Here is a 14,841-nt window from a genome sequence, read left to right on the forward strand (position 1 = left end):
AAGTTATTTTCATGTGCAGGCTTTATTTTTATTTGTGTTAGTTTAGATTCAATATGATGGATACCAAGATATTTTACATGAATTCTGATATTATTTATATCTACTTTTTAAGGTGAACGTTGTAACGACGGAATTTTTCCTCAACGCTGGGGTAGCTCAACGTTGTCCAGGGTCGTTATCAGAATTTATTAAAATAATAACACAATATATTTTTTCATATTACGTTATAAAACTTTTTATTAAATTTAAATACACTTTCTCTAAAACCGTACGCCGGGTAGGGAACAATACTAATTAATCTATTTAGCAAAAAGGCAGGCCATACAAACTCTACCCAATTGTTTTATTATAGGTAATAGTCAAACAAACATATTACCTAGCGATCAGCCCAAAACCAACTGATCTTGTTCTGTGGTTTGTGCCTGCCTTTTATACACATAGTACAATTACACAGCCACACTAAGGTGGACCCCCAATGTATGAAACAATTTAAAACTCATCTGTTTCAAAAACGAAGGGCAGTTTTGTGTGAGGTTAGGATAAAAAAAAATCTGAAAAAAATTTCAGCTCGATCGGTTAAAAATTGGCGTGCCGCACGGGGGTCAAAGTTCGTGAGAACGAAATTGGTGGTAAATGGATAGAAAAAGGTGCATAACTACTCAGGAGTCACCCCTAGGTAGGTAAAATGATTATTTTCGTATCCCCAATATTTTTCTAGAACAAACATACCCCCTATCTCCAACCGTTCAGGGGGTCCCCATACAAAAAAACTGAATTTTCACGAAAATTTTCCAAATTAAAAATTAATGGAATTACACAAAGTATAAATATGTTCTAAACTTCATTTCGTGAATTACTCTTCACATTTTACTAACATTAATTAAACACCAATTTCTATTGTCAAAGAACGCAAAAAAGTGAATAGACCAATTGGCTTGTTCATTGAGTTTTACAGCAATTAAGATTACAAAAATATTAGATAGTACTTTTTGGACTTGAACAAGTCCACATACACATGAAACTGGAGATCGTATATAGTAAATCTACGTTCTCAGTTTTTAATTTTCTGATCCTTTCTTCTTTTTAAAGGACTTCAAAGTTTCAAAGATGTACAAATTTATAAAAAAGTAAATAAATATTTTTATAAATGTTTGTCAAATAAAAGAAGACGGTCACCAGAAATGGAAACAATATTTTTTTATTTTTTCAGGACAACAAATTTGAAGGAAAATCCTTTAAATATTTTTTCTTTCATGTTCCAATTTTCCTACTAATTTTAAAAAAGGGTTGAGTCTATTAAAAGTTAATTCGTTTTTATTTATCAGGATACATTGTATATAAAAAGTTAAATATCTTATGTAACATCAAGCATCTAGTAGTTTTGAATTGACACGTCAAAATTCTTATAAATAATTTTTAATAAGTGGTAATTTTTAAAAAGTAATATGGAATGTCCTAATAAAAACTAATTTTGTGTTGTTTGTGGTTTATTTGTACCTTTTAATAAAGGAAAAAATGTAACAAAGGCTTTTGTGGATAAGAATGAACAATATTTTTTAATAAACATGGTTCCGAAGGCATGGTATATACCAGAAGTTGTGTGTAAATATTGTTACAAGGGGTTACTACGATCTAAGCAGTTCCCAATAAAATATGTGTACCCAGTAATTTGGTTGAAGCGGAGTGAGCATTCGCGCGATTTGTGTTACTTTTGCCGAAATCAGCCGAATACCATCAGGCTGAAGAATCAAGATAGGGAGAAAATCGTTTACCATAAATGTGATTCAGTGGTACTACGTTCAACATCAAATCCAAAGGCTCCATCGGAAGAGGATCGCACAATTCCATGTGATGATTTAGAATTACTGAGTATCGGCTCTAGATCAGAACTTTATTCGGAATTTTTACCAATAGGAAATATTATTGTATTACCCTAAGTAATCTTTTATACTTTAAGGTGTTTTTAATGGACCCCAACTAAAAAAATTGTTAAATTGCAAGGAATTTCCAAACCTTCTATCACCTATTGAGAAAAATAGCAGGAGGAGTTTAGATGCCATAATAGAAAATTTCTTAGGTAATAGAAAATCTGAAAACTACGAAGAAATCGCCCGCAATCTCGTTCGCAACTTCGGTGAAATGGGTGTGAATATGTCACTGAAAATACACTTCTTAGATAGGCACCTAGATTTTTTCCCCGATAATTTGGGTCATTTTAGTGACGAACATGGGGAACGATTCCACCAGGACCTAGCAATTATTGAAAATCGCTTTAGAGGAAAGAGCACTTGTTGCTCGCTAAATACTGTTGGTCGATATGTCGAGATTCACATACTCCATACAAGTGGTAGAGTAAACGTATTCATTTTTCTCCATAATATATTTTTATATTTCTTCTTTCTTTTATATCTTTATTTAGTATTTAGTATAGCTTAAATATTTTTTTTATTATATAAATTTAATTTTTTTATAATAATTGTTCCTGCTGGTACTAATTGGGAATTTGTTAGAATTATACTAAAATATGAAAGAATAAAATTTATGTAACTCTTTTGTTTCATTTCCAATGATTGTCTTTTTTTATTTGATACACATATTGACAAACATTTATAAAAATATATATTTAATTTTTTATAAATTTGTACATCCTTGAAACTTTGAAGTCCTTTAAAAAGAAGACAGGATCAGAAAATTAAAAACTGAGAACGCAGATTTACTAGATACGATCTCCAGTTTCATGTGTATGTGGACTTGTTCAAGTCCAAAAAGTACTATCTAATATTTTTGTAATCTTAATTGCTGTATCGATAAAAGTATTTTTTTTTAATGAACTTAATATGTTTTTTTCTGTTTAGGCTTAACTTATAAAGCTATAAGAACGAAATTTAAGCATGTGTTAAAGTATATGCATGGTTTCAACATATATTTTTTTTAGAAAAATATATTGGAAATTCTCAAGGATATAAAAGGATACATTTTTCAAAGGAAATTTTTTACAACTTTTCGTCCTGAAAAGTAAAATAAAAAAAATTATCTACTTCTAGAAATTGTCCCCTTTCATTTCATATCCATATAAAGAAAAACTAATGAGCAGAACTATTTAAATAAATTTTAAGAAATTTCTATATCCTTAAAACTTTGAAGTCCTTTAAAAAGGAGAAAAGATCACAATATGAAAAACTGAAAACGCAGTTCTACTATATATGATCTCAGGTTTCATATGTGTATAGTGTCGTTCAAGTCCAACAAAAAAAATGTAAAATTGTATCACGGTGTAATATTTAAAATTTTTAAAAACATTACATTTTTAATTCTATGAAAATTATTTTTGTTTTATGGCTTATATTCCACGTATTCATTTTTAAGTAATAATATAACAGGTAATATTACTAAATATTTTCAAATTTTCCAAACAACATTGAAAAACCCATTGATGTACTTTCGTGTTTTTTATTTCGAACTGATATATAAATCTAAATTTCAGTTATATTTTTATTGGTTTTTTACGAAGATTATATATAGGTAAAAATATATTCAATGAATTTTAAAAACTTACCTAAATTCATTGAGAAACATTTGCATAACATTTTTTAAAATATACACCTTATTTTATGTACATAAAAGTATTGACCTTTTAATTGTTCTATGACTTTTATAAATAAAACATACAAACTGTGACAAAAAATTAAAAAATAACTGTAATTTTAAAGTAAATTTATGAGCTGTGAAAGTGAATAATTCTTCATTTAAATTAAAACTAACAGTAGTTCTGGAAAAAGTGAGTACAAAGAAATAAAACAATTAAAACTAAAACCTAAAAACTAAAAACTAAATTTTTCAATAGAACAGGCATTTGAATTGCAATGGCATCATCAACGACAAAAATTAATTTGAGATCGCAACAGCATAACATTTATTTGATTGAATATGTTATTCCGCAGCTGTTGGGATCAAAATTGCCGTCTAAAAAAGAAGTTCTTGGTGTATTTTTTTTTTCACACTCGTACACTAAAATTGGAAGTGCGAAAAGTACAACAATGGCTGCAAACGAAGTGCTCCTTTTCTGGAATAAAGCACGAATTCCGACCCGAGACAAGTCTTCGGTCATAAAGCAAATTGAGAAGCTGTACCAGAAGTGGAGGAAATTGAACAAGAGCTCAACAAGAGGAGGAACGTCGCATAAAGTAAAAGAGGATAAGTTTGTCGAAGAATTAGACGATCTCTTCGATATTGCTCATGTTAATGCACTCACCACGATTAAAATAGAGGAGGATAAAAAGTTTTTGCTTGCACAGAGGAAAAAAGGCCGCCCAGGCAGCATGATTGGCATTGACATGGCTCTTGTAGGCATTGAAAAACGAAAATTGGAACGAGAAGAGGCAGATGAACGGCGATTACGAGCAACTACTAAAATTAATATTAGGCGTTCCAAAACTAGATTGTGGAAAAGGCAAAAATATTGCAGCGGCCGTTTATCAACTACTGGTAGAATGGAACCTTTCGAAACGAGTTCAAGCCATGTCTTTTGACACATCATCAAACACCGGTGAATTTGCAGGAGCTGCAGTTTTACTTGAACAGTTATTAGAGAGAGATTTGATGCATCTTCCATGTAGACATCACATATATGAATTGGTGCTAAGAGCAGTGTTCGAAGAAAAAATTGGAAAAACTTTTGCTCCAGATGTTTCTCTGTTTCGCCGTTTCCAGCAGAATTGGGAAAAAATCAATCAGAATGCATTCGAAACTGGAGTGAGCGATGAGATCGTTGCTTCGAAATTAATTACTGCTCCAGATGACATCATTACTTTTTGCATGTTCCAACTACAGAAAAGACAACGTCGTAACGACTATAAGGAACTATTGGAACTGGTTGTTTTATTCCTTGGAGGCGATTTTGGCGAATATAAGTTTAAAGAACTCATACCTATTCACCACGCACGATGGATGTCTAAAGCAATTTATTCACTGAAAATATTTATGTTCAGAGACCAATTTAAACTGGCAAAGTCACAATTGGATGGAATTCGAGATGTCTGTGTGTTTATTGTTCGTCTGTACGTGAAAGTCTGGTATCGCTGTACTGAAGCTGTCAAAGCGCCCAATCAGGACTTCAACTTTTTGAAAGCACTTCACTCATATGCAGACTTGGATAAGAATTTGTCAAAAGTAATGGTAACAAAGTTTATCAGACATTTGTGGTATCTGGCGGAGGAGGCTATAGCTCTCGCCTACTTTGATTCAGATGTTTCGTGTGACATAAAACGAAAAATGTTGGCAATTATGTGCATATATGATGGAAAAGAAATCCTTGAAGAAAAAGACAAGGAAGTTCAACTTGAAAAAGATGAAGAAACTGATGAAGAAAATGGAGAAGAAGATGATGATTGGGATGAAGATGATGAAGGACCTATCCGAAGCATGAAAAAAATTGCGGTTAATTTTGCAGAAGTAACTGAGCAATTTTTGTCGAATGACTTGAGCGCTTTCGTAACTGTGAAAACTATAAACTTTTTTCTACGCTTCAACTTGCCGCATGAATTTATACGATATCCGCCGGAAACGTGGCCACAGCGCGAAGATTATCAGCAAGCACTAAAAATTGCTGAAAAAATTCACGTAGTAAACGACACCGCTGAAAGAGGCGTGAAAATGATGGAGGACTACAATAAAATATTGTGCAGGAACGAAGAGGAAAAGCAATATTTGATTCAAGTTGTCGGTGATTATCGCAAAAAATATCCGAGTTTTGAAAAAAGAAATTTAATATAGCATAACATAATTATTCATAAATAACATCAATAAACTAATTTATTTTATTGTAATAGTAATTGTATATATTTTTTTTCCATATTGGAAAATTTTCGTGAAAATTCAGTTGTTTTGTATGGGGACCCCCTGAACGGTAGGAGAAGGGGGTATGTTGTTATAGAAAAATATTGGGGGTACGAAAATAATGGGGGTTGCTCATACATTTTACCTACCTACGGGTGACTCCTGAGTAGTTATGCACCTTTTTCTATCCATTTACCCATAATTTCGTTCTCACGAACTTTGACCCTCGTGCGGCACGCCAATTTTTAACCGATCGAGCTCAAATTTTTTACAGATTTTTTTTTATCCTAACCTCACACAAAACTGTCCTTCGTTTTTGGAAAATCGAAAATAAAAAAATAAGGTCCACCTTAAGCCACACACATACATAGACATTAGAGTGACAATCAGTTGTATGGAAAAAATTTTTTGTTAAAATTTTGAAGAGTGCCGGGTGGAATATTGTGACACTATGCCTAAAAGTTAAGTGCTGAAAATTTGAGCCAAATCGGTCAACGATTTCTGGACGCGCATCGAGGTCAAAGTTCAGATATATGCAAAATTATACTATTTATATGGAATAAATAGGTGAAACTCGTTAAATTTCTGCATTGTTTTCTAGAAATGTATAGATTTATTTATATTAATGAATATTACATTAAAAAAAATTTTTTGGAAGTTAACCCTGCATCTCCTTTGGGTCAAAATGACCCAAAAACTGTATTATTGCCAAAATTGAGGAAAAATGCAAATTTTTCAGATATTTTAAAAATTTTGCTACTAAATAAATACTTTTGCAATTGAATGCAAAATAATCGAAATGTGTACGTAATTATCGTTGTAATGAGATATAAATGACAAAATTTGGTTAAAAAATGTTAAAGTTATTACAAATTCGCCAGACCATTAACGTGTTTCAGGCCACTTGAACAAAAAATTTAGGAAAAAAAATTAACATATTTCGAGAAAAATTAAAATAAAAGCTAATTTTTATTTAAAATATGTCCGTATTTACTTGTGTATGAGTTTTTGTCTTCGTAGGATACCGTTAACCTATTCGCAGGTATGGCCAAAAAAAATTATTTTTTTTAACGGCTGTTTCAAATCTCCATTTTCAAATTTTTAAAAATTTTGTTAAACAAATTTCAGAATTTTTTGATCATCACATTGGGATTTATTGAGATCAAAATAGGGAATAAAAATATGAAAAAATTATGTCAATACCTCTTCCGTACCTGCGATTTAAATTTTGCGATTTTCAAGAAACACTATTTTTTTGTCCATATTTAGGCGAATGAGCCCAATTTCCTTAATGTTATAAATTTTAATTAAAACCTATTCATAATATTATAGTCCCTGTAATTTTAAATATGGTCTGAAAGTTTTACTAAAATCGGAAAACGATAACCTTAAATCGTGAAGGTCAAAGGTCAAATTTTTCAATATTTTGAATTTCTAAAGAAAAGATGGCGAAATGTTATATATTTTTGGGCCGATTTTAATGAGACTTGAGGAAAGTATAACTTAAAGTCCAGAATTTAAAATAACGGCACAAAAATGGAATTTAACTCTTAGCAGCACTTGGGGTCCAAATTACCCTCAACATTTAAAATCACGAAAAACACAGCCATTTTGACCCCAAGTGCTCTTAAAGGACTAAATCCATTTTTGCACTGTTGTTGTAAATGTTAGACCCCAATGTATATTTTGCTCAAGTTTCATTAAAATCGGCCCAAAAATATATAACATTTCGCTATCTTTTCTTTAGAAATTCCAAATATTGAAAAATTTGACCTTTGACCTTCACGATTTAAGGTTATCGTTTTCCGATTTTAGTAAAACTTTCAGACCATATTTAAAATTACAAGGACTATAATATTATGAATAGGTTTTAGTTAAAGTTTATAACATTAAGGAAATTGGGCTCATTCGCCTAAATACGGACAAAAAATTTGTTTTTCTTGAAAATCGCAAAATTTAAATCGCAGGTACGGAAAAACTGTAAGAGGTATTGACATAATTTTTTCATATTTTTATTCCCTATTTTGATCTCAATAAATCCCAATGTGATGATCAAAAAATTCTGAAATTTCTTTAACAAAATTTTTAAAAATTTGAAAATGGAGATTCGAAACGGCCGTTAAAAAAAATATTTTTTTTTGGCCATACCAGCGAATAGGTTAACGATATCCTACGAAGACAAAAACTCGTACACAAGTAAATACGGATATATTTTAAATAAAAATTAGCCTTTATTTTAAATTTTCTCGAAATATGTTAATTTTTTTTCTAAATTTTATGTTCAAGTGGCCTGAAACACGTTAATGGTCTGGCGAATTTGTAATAACTTTAAAATTTTTTAACCAAATTTTGTCATTTATATCTCATTACAACGATAATTACGTACACATTTCGATTATTTTGCATTCAATTGCAAAAGTATTTATTTAGTAGCAAAATTTTTAAAATATCTGAAAAATTTGCATTTTTCCCGAATTTTGGCGATAATACAGTTTTTGGGTCATTTTGACCCAAAGGAGATGCAGGGTTAACTTCCAAAAAATTTTTTTTAATGTAATATTCATTAATATAAATAAATCTATACATTTCTAGAAAACAATGCAGAAATTTAACGAGTTTCACCTATTTATTCCATATAAATAGTATAATTTTGCATATATCTGAACTTTGACCTCGATGCGCGTCCAGAAATCGTTGCCCGATTTGGCTCAAATTTTCAGCACTTAACATTTAGGCCTAGTGTCACAATATTCCACCCGGCACTCTTTGAAATCTAAGAAAAAAAAATCGGCTGTCACTCTAATAGACATACACACTGTTGACTATTAGCCACGGTTGACTACTAGTACTGTTTTATACAACTCTGTTGGTAGAGTTGTAGTTAATAATTAATACATCGACACATAGATGACGTAACAAATAAATTTAAATTAACGGATAATTAAATTGTAATTTAGTATTTTAGCAAAAGAGAAGATAATAAAATAAAATAAGACTAAAATAAATAAATGTGTGGGCCAAAACAAATGTGTGACTTTGCGTCCTCACACGTCCTCCTCTCGTCGGTTGACGAATTTTATAATTATTCGGTTGGGGTGGATTTTTAGCCGGTACACGCTATGGTCATCAAAATCCGATGTATCTATGTCGTACGTCGTGGTAAAATATAAATTATTGTTTTCGTGCGTTATATTTATAGTTGTTGTTTGCTGATTAGTGTCTGGCACAATGATGGTTTGTCGGACTGTGCACCGAAGAAATCTCTGTGTCCGTGGCACGTATGGTACATTTCTAGAGATAGAGGGTTGATAATAACATAGCTTCTTCTCAAATTCTCGCGAGTTGGTTGGAATTTCTTCTCATCTGTCTTTTTGTCCATTATTCTATTAATAAGATAAAACAATAGTTAGAACATTATTATAAAAATATTTAAAAAAATGTGATATATATGTTTAAAAGAAATTATATTAAATAAATTGTTTAATATCGCCTATATGGGCGGTTTTAATATCATTGTTTTTACGACCCTTAAGTCTCACAATGACTTTGGATGGCATTTCAATTATCTCATAAGGACCATCGAACTTGGGTGCAAGTTTAGCTGTGAATTGGTCTACAGCTTTCGAAAGCTGATGTTGACGGACCAATACTTGTTCTCCTATTTGCGGCTTCCATATACGACGTCTCAAGTTATAATGCCGTTTTTGATCCTGTGAAGCCTTGGCTAGATTACTTCTTACTATCCGAAAAATTTCCTTTAGTTGTACTGATCTCTCCTTTGGGTTTAGTGTTGGTGCTCCTGTGCCTATGGTTACTGTATCGTATAGTGTACTTGGTAACCGAGGTTCTCGACTTTGTACAATGTATGCTGGTGAATAACCGGTTGATTCAGAACAGCTTGTATTTATGGCTAAGGTGATTTCAGGAAGAAGTTCATCCCAAATGGTGTGTTTGTTCTTCGATAGCTACGATATCATCGTTTTTATCGTTCTGTTGACGCGTTCCGTAGGATTTTGTTGTGGTGTGTAGGGTGCCGTTAATTGTTGCGTTACACCAATTTCTTCCAAGTTTTTCTGAAACACTCTACTCGTGAATTGTGAGCCATTATCCGTGATAGCTATTTTGGGAACTCCGAATCTAGATAATACACGTTCTCTGAATGCTTTTATTAGGTTTTCCGATGTTGCTTTCCGTAGGGGTATGATTTCCGTCCATTTTGAAAATCGATCGATGATAACGAGTAACATGGTATTTCCATGTTTAGTACGTGGTAATGGTCCAACAAAATCGAGACAAATTCTCCTGCTGGCTTTTGTTTGCTAATTTTATATTTCTGACACGATGAACATTTTCTCACATAACGACTTTCTCCACACACGACATGACCAAGGTATTTCATTTCCCTTTTCAAGAACTCACATTTTTCGGAATTTACTACCAATTTTGCTCTTCTTAATCGATGAAATACTTCTTTTAGGTGTTGAATATGTTGGTTAAAGGTACGACTCGTAACGATGATGTCGTCCAAATACGCGAATGCATGAGGTTCCATCTCTGCTGCAATAACGCAATCAAGGGTTCGTTGAAATGTGGCTGGCGCTGAATGTAGTCCGAATGGCATCACTCTCCATTGGTATAGACCACGGCCAGGTACGGTGAATGCTGTATATTTTCTGCTATTTTCAGCCATTGGTATCTGCCAATAACCGTTTTCCAAGTCGATACAGCTGATGTATTTTGCTTCTCTTAATCGGTCCAGAATATGATTAATACGCGGTAGAGGGTAAGCATCGGTGATCGAACGATTATTAAGTTGCCGAAAATCCATACAAAGTCTCCATGAGCCATTCTTCTTCTTGGCTAGTGTTATGGGAAAACTATATGGACTGGTAGAGGGTTCTATATATCCTTTCACGAGTAATTTATTGATTTCCGCATCAATTATTGACTGCATCGCCGGGATGCGATTTGAGTATCTTATTTTTATGGGACAGTCATCCTTCATGACTATCTTATGCTCCGTTAGATTCGTAGGGCCGTCAATATCTCTAAATTTCTGCAATTCCTCTTCGATAAATGCATTAATTGTTTCATAATTTTCCCGTCTGTCATTGAAATGGATACACTTACCGGATCAGGTAAAACTTGTTGTTCATCAGGCGGGGTATGTGTCATCTCAATTTCTTCTGTTGATGTTGGTGACGGATTTCCGGAACAACCAGGTTGGTTTTGTATAACCATACACGTTGGGTCGGCTCCAGATGAGGTATCATCCAAACATAGGGATAGGTTACTAAATGACATCGTTGTTTTGAAGATTTTAAGTAGGTTTAGACCGATGATCATCTCATCAATGGCTGTAGGCATAATCAGGAACTTTATGTTGTGTAACTCCTGACCAATTTTCACAGGGCTCTCAAAAGCACTCCATATTCGGTTGGTGGATCCATCGGCTAGTATGACCTCAAGGTTGGTGGTAATTTTTGGATAAGCTCCGAAAACAGTTTCAGCCATATTTTCATTAATATAACTGCTAGTGGCTCCAGTGTCAATGGTAGCGTTTATGGTTTTCAATCCAATTTTAATAATTACACTTATTCGGTTTTCATCACATCTAAGATTTATTAATTCCAAAGGTTGTGATGGGTGTTGGATCGCATTTTCTATAATTTCCTCATTCCTAGAATTTTGGCGATGTTGAACAGATTGGTTAATTTCCTTTCGATGGAATTATAATTGTTGGGCGTTTGATTAGTCATCATCCGATGTTGTTCATAACGAGGGGGTTGGGGATTTATTGGTGGGTTATTTGTCGTGGGTATACTTTCGAAATCATCGGCGAGGGATAGGAGTTCCTTCAAGTTGGTAAAATCCCAATTTTTGTTCCTCAGTCATCTCTGCATGTCGCATTAAATTCTGCAGAGCCAGGACATAATCTTTAAAAGTTTCCCGAGATCGTTGACATCTTCTTCGGATATCATCTTCCAGCTTTTCAAAATATCTAGAAGTAAGGACAAATTTTAAAAAATCTGATTTGAAAGAGTCCCATGTGTTCCAATGTTTGTTGTTATTTCGGAACCATATCGATGCCTTTTCCTTACATAACTCAGGCATGGTTCTTGGTAAGAAATTTCTATCGATACCGTATAGTTCCGACATTTCCTCTAAATTTTCAATGAATATTAGGGGATCCTTTCCTCCATCATAACGTATACCCCATTTTCGAACTAAATCAATCGTGTTGATTAATGGAGTTTCCCTATTTTCCACTTTATGTACGGTTGTATCGTGTCCATCTGTTTTCCTGGCATTAATATTTGATGACGTACCTGATTCCATTTTAAGTGGGCTCGATTCTCCGTTTATTAATAATCTAGGAGCTTTCGATGGTGACACTGTTGGATTTGGAGAGTTACCTGAGGAACTTTCATATTTTGCTTGCAATTCCAGTAAACGATGTAATTGGTCAGGAGAGTGTGGGCTACCAATAAATTGTGCCATCTGCCTTCTCATCTCGTCCACGCTGCCAGCAGGTTGAATTCCAAACTCGTCCAAGTAGGATACCAAGTCATCCTTGCGTAATGTGTAGGCCCAGGAAATTTTTAACATGATTGACATTATTATTTTTCTTTTAAACAAAACCTTTCCGCGATGATAAATTTATATTTATTTTTATAATTTCCGACTCGATTTATTTTTTTCGATACGGGTTAAATATAAATTTATTTATATTTATGACGAACACGACATAAACATATATATTTTTTCAATTACTTCGTAGAGATTTGTGAGTAAATGTTTAATGTGCAACGTGTATTACAGTGCATTTCCGCGATTATAAATTTATATTTATTTTTAAAATTTTCGACCCGATTAACTTTCCTTTTTCCGATACGCGTTAAATATATATTTATTTATATTTATGACGAACACGACATAAATACAGTTGACGTAATACCATAAATATTGTTCGTATATTAGTTAATTTTTTTATTTAGCGATAATCCATTTATTGAAGCCCGATTAACTATTATTTAGTATTTATGAATATTTTCTTTAGCAAAAGTTCCGTTTTTATTTCACACTTAGTAACACGCACAGTTTATACACAACACTAATTTTCACGATATGAGTTTTTGTAAAGATCATTTTTTTAAAGTCCCTGCTCGGGCGCCACTGTAACGATGGAATTTCTCCTCAACGCTGGGGTAGCTCAACGTTGTCCAGGTTCGTTATCAGAATTTATTAAAATAATAACACAATATATTTTTTCATATTACGTTATAAAACTTTTTATTAAATTTAAATACACTTTCTCTAAAACCGTACGCGGGGTAGGGAACAATACTAATTAATCCATTTAGCAAAAAGGCAGGCCATACAAACTCTACCCAATTGTTTTATTATAGGTAATAGTCAAACAAACATATTACCTAGCGATCAGCCCAAAACCAACTGATCTTGTTCTGTGGTTTGTGCCTGCCTTTTATACACATAGTACAATTACACAGCCACACACATACATAGACATACACACTGTTGACTATTAGCCACGGTTGACTACTAGTACTGTTTTATACAACTCTGTTGGTAGAGTTGTAGTTAATAATTAATACATCGACACATAGATGACGTAACAAATAAATTTAAATTAACGGATAATTAAATTGTAATTTAGTATTTTAGCAAAAGAGAAGATAATAAAATAAAATAAGACTAAAATAAATAAATGTGTGGCCCATAACAAATGTGTGACTTTGCGTCCTCACAACGCACAGTGGGGGATCTGAAAAAAAAGTGGAAATAAATCTTCTAAACGAATAGCCCGATTTTAATAAAATTTCCCATGGCTATAGAGGAGGTGTCGATAAGTTTAAGTTTTGAATTTGGGCTTAAACAACCAAGGGGGGGGGGCCGAGCCACAATGCCCCAAAGTGGGGCACCTCGGGTATATCAAAAATTAAAAATGATGCCAAATTTTTGTTTGCGATCCGATTATATATATGGAATGTACGAGACGAGATCTACAAAAAACATTACTTTAGCCATATATTATCTCTTATAGTTTACCAGTTATTCGCATTTGAAAAGTAAAATTTTATTTTTTTTGCCTACCTTGGTCTGCCATTTTGCTAATAACGGAGCCAATTCTTTCCCGATTTTCTTGAAGTATCAAATTTATTAATAATCTTAAGAAAGAATTGTTAAAAAATATCTACTGAGTCAAAAGTTATGTGCATTCAACTTAAAAAAAATAAAAAGGTCGTTTTTTCGCCATTTTTTTTTCGAAAAAAGTACCTACATTAATTTTAAATTATACAGAAAATGAGAAAAAAATAAATAATGTGTTTATATTTTTCTGAAAGATAACATTTCGGGAAATATTATAAAAGCAAAATAATATCAAAATTCATATCATTGAGTGGTCCAGAGCCTTCCGAAGTAGACCTATTTTTTATGTAAATTTCAACTTTAGACAACATATTCTAAAATCGCATAGCTGCTTTCAAAAAATTAAGACCAGTTTTGTATGTCCCAATCTGTTCTTCAATATCATGCAAAGGGATTTCATAGCCCCGAGCTTGGTACCTTCAATAGATCCAAAAATCAAAAAAATCCCAATTTTGGGATTTTGAAAAGTTTTTTGGGAATTGTGGGATTCTCAATAACAAATCTAAATCCAAATGTTCACTTTTGCATTCCGACAAAAAATGTCTATATAATTGTAAAATTTAATTAAAAAATATTCATAAACCAAAAAGTTATAGCAGTTTAAAAATTTAAATTTTCCAAAAAAAAAATTATCTTTTTTTTGCAAAAACTCTTCTATGAAGTTTTTAATTTTCAATATATTTAAACATTTTTGAAAAGAAGATGCAATTTCCAAAACATTGATGTATAATATGTATACCGGAATTATATAAAATCGAAAAAGTTTGTTAAATCCTTTGACATAAAATGGAAAACCGTAAAATTTTCTGCTACGAAATTTGAATCCAAATATTG

The 14,841-nt window shown here is 32.4% G+C and overlaps 1 protein-coding gene across 1 annotated transcript in view; it reads left to right on the forward strand.

Annotated features, from left to right (window-relative positions):
* LOC135963196 (trypsin-1) overlaps window positions 1-14,841 on the forward strand; it is a 231,709-nt gene that overhangs the window by 123,983 nt on the left and 92,885 nt on the right. The window lies entirely within an intron of this gene.

The sequence above is a fragment of the Calliphora vicina genome, chromosome 1 (genome assembly GCF_958450345.1).
Source record: "Calliphora vicina chromosome 1, idCalVici1.1, whole genome shotgun sequence".
Taxonomy (NCBI): domain Eukaryota; kingdom Metazoa; phylum Arthropoda; class Insecta; order Diptera; family Calliphoridae; genus Calliphora; species Calliphora vicina.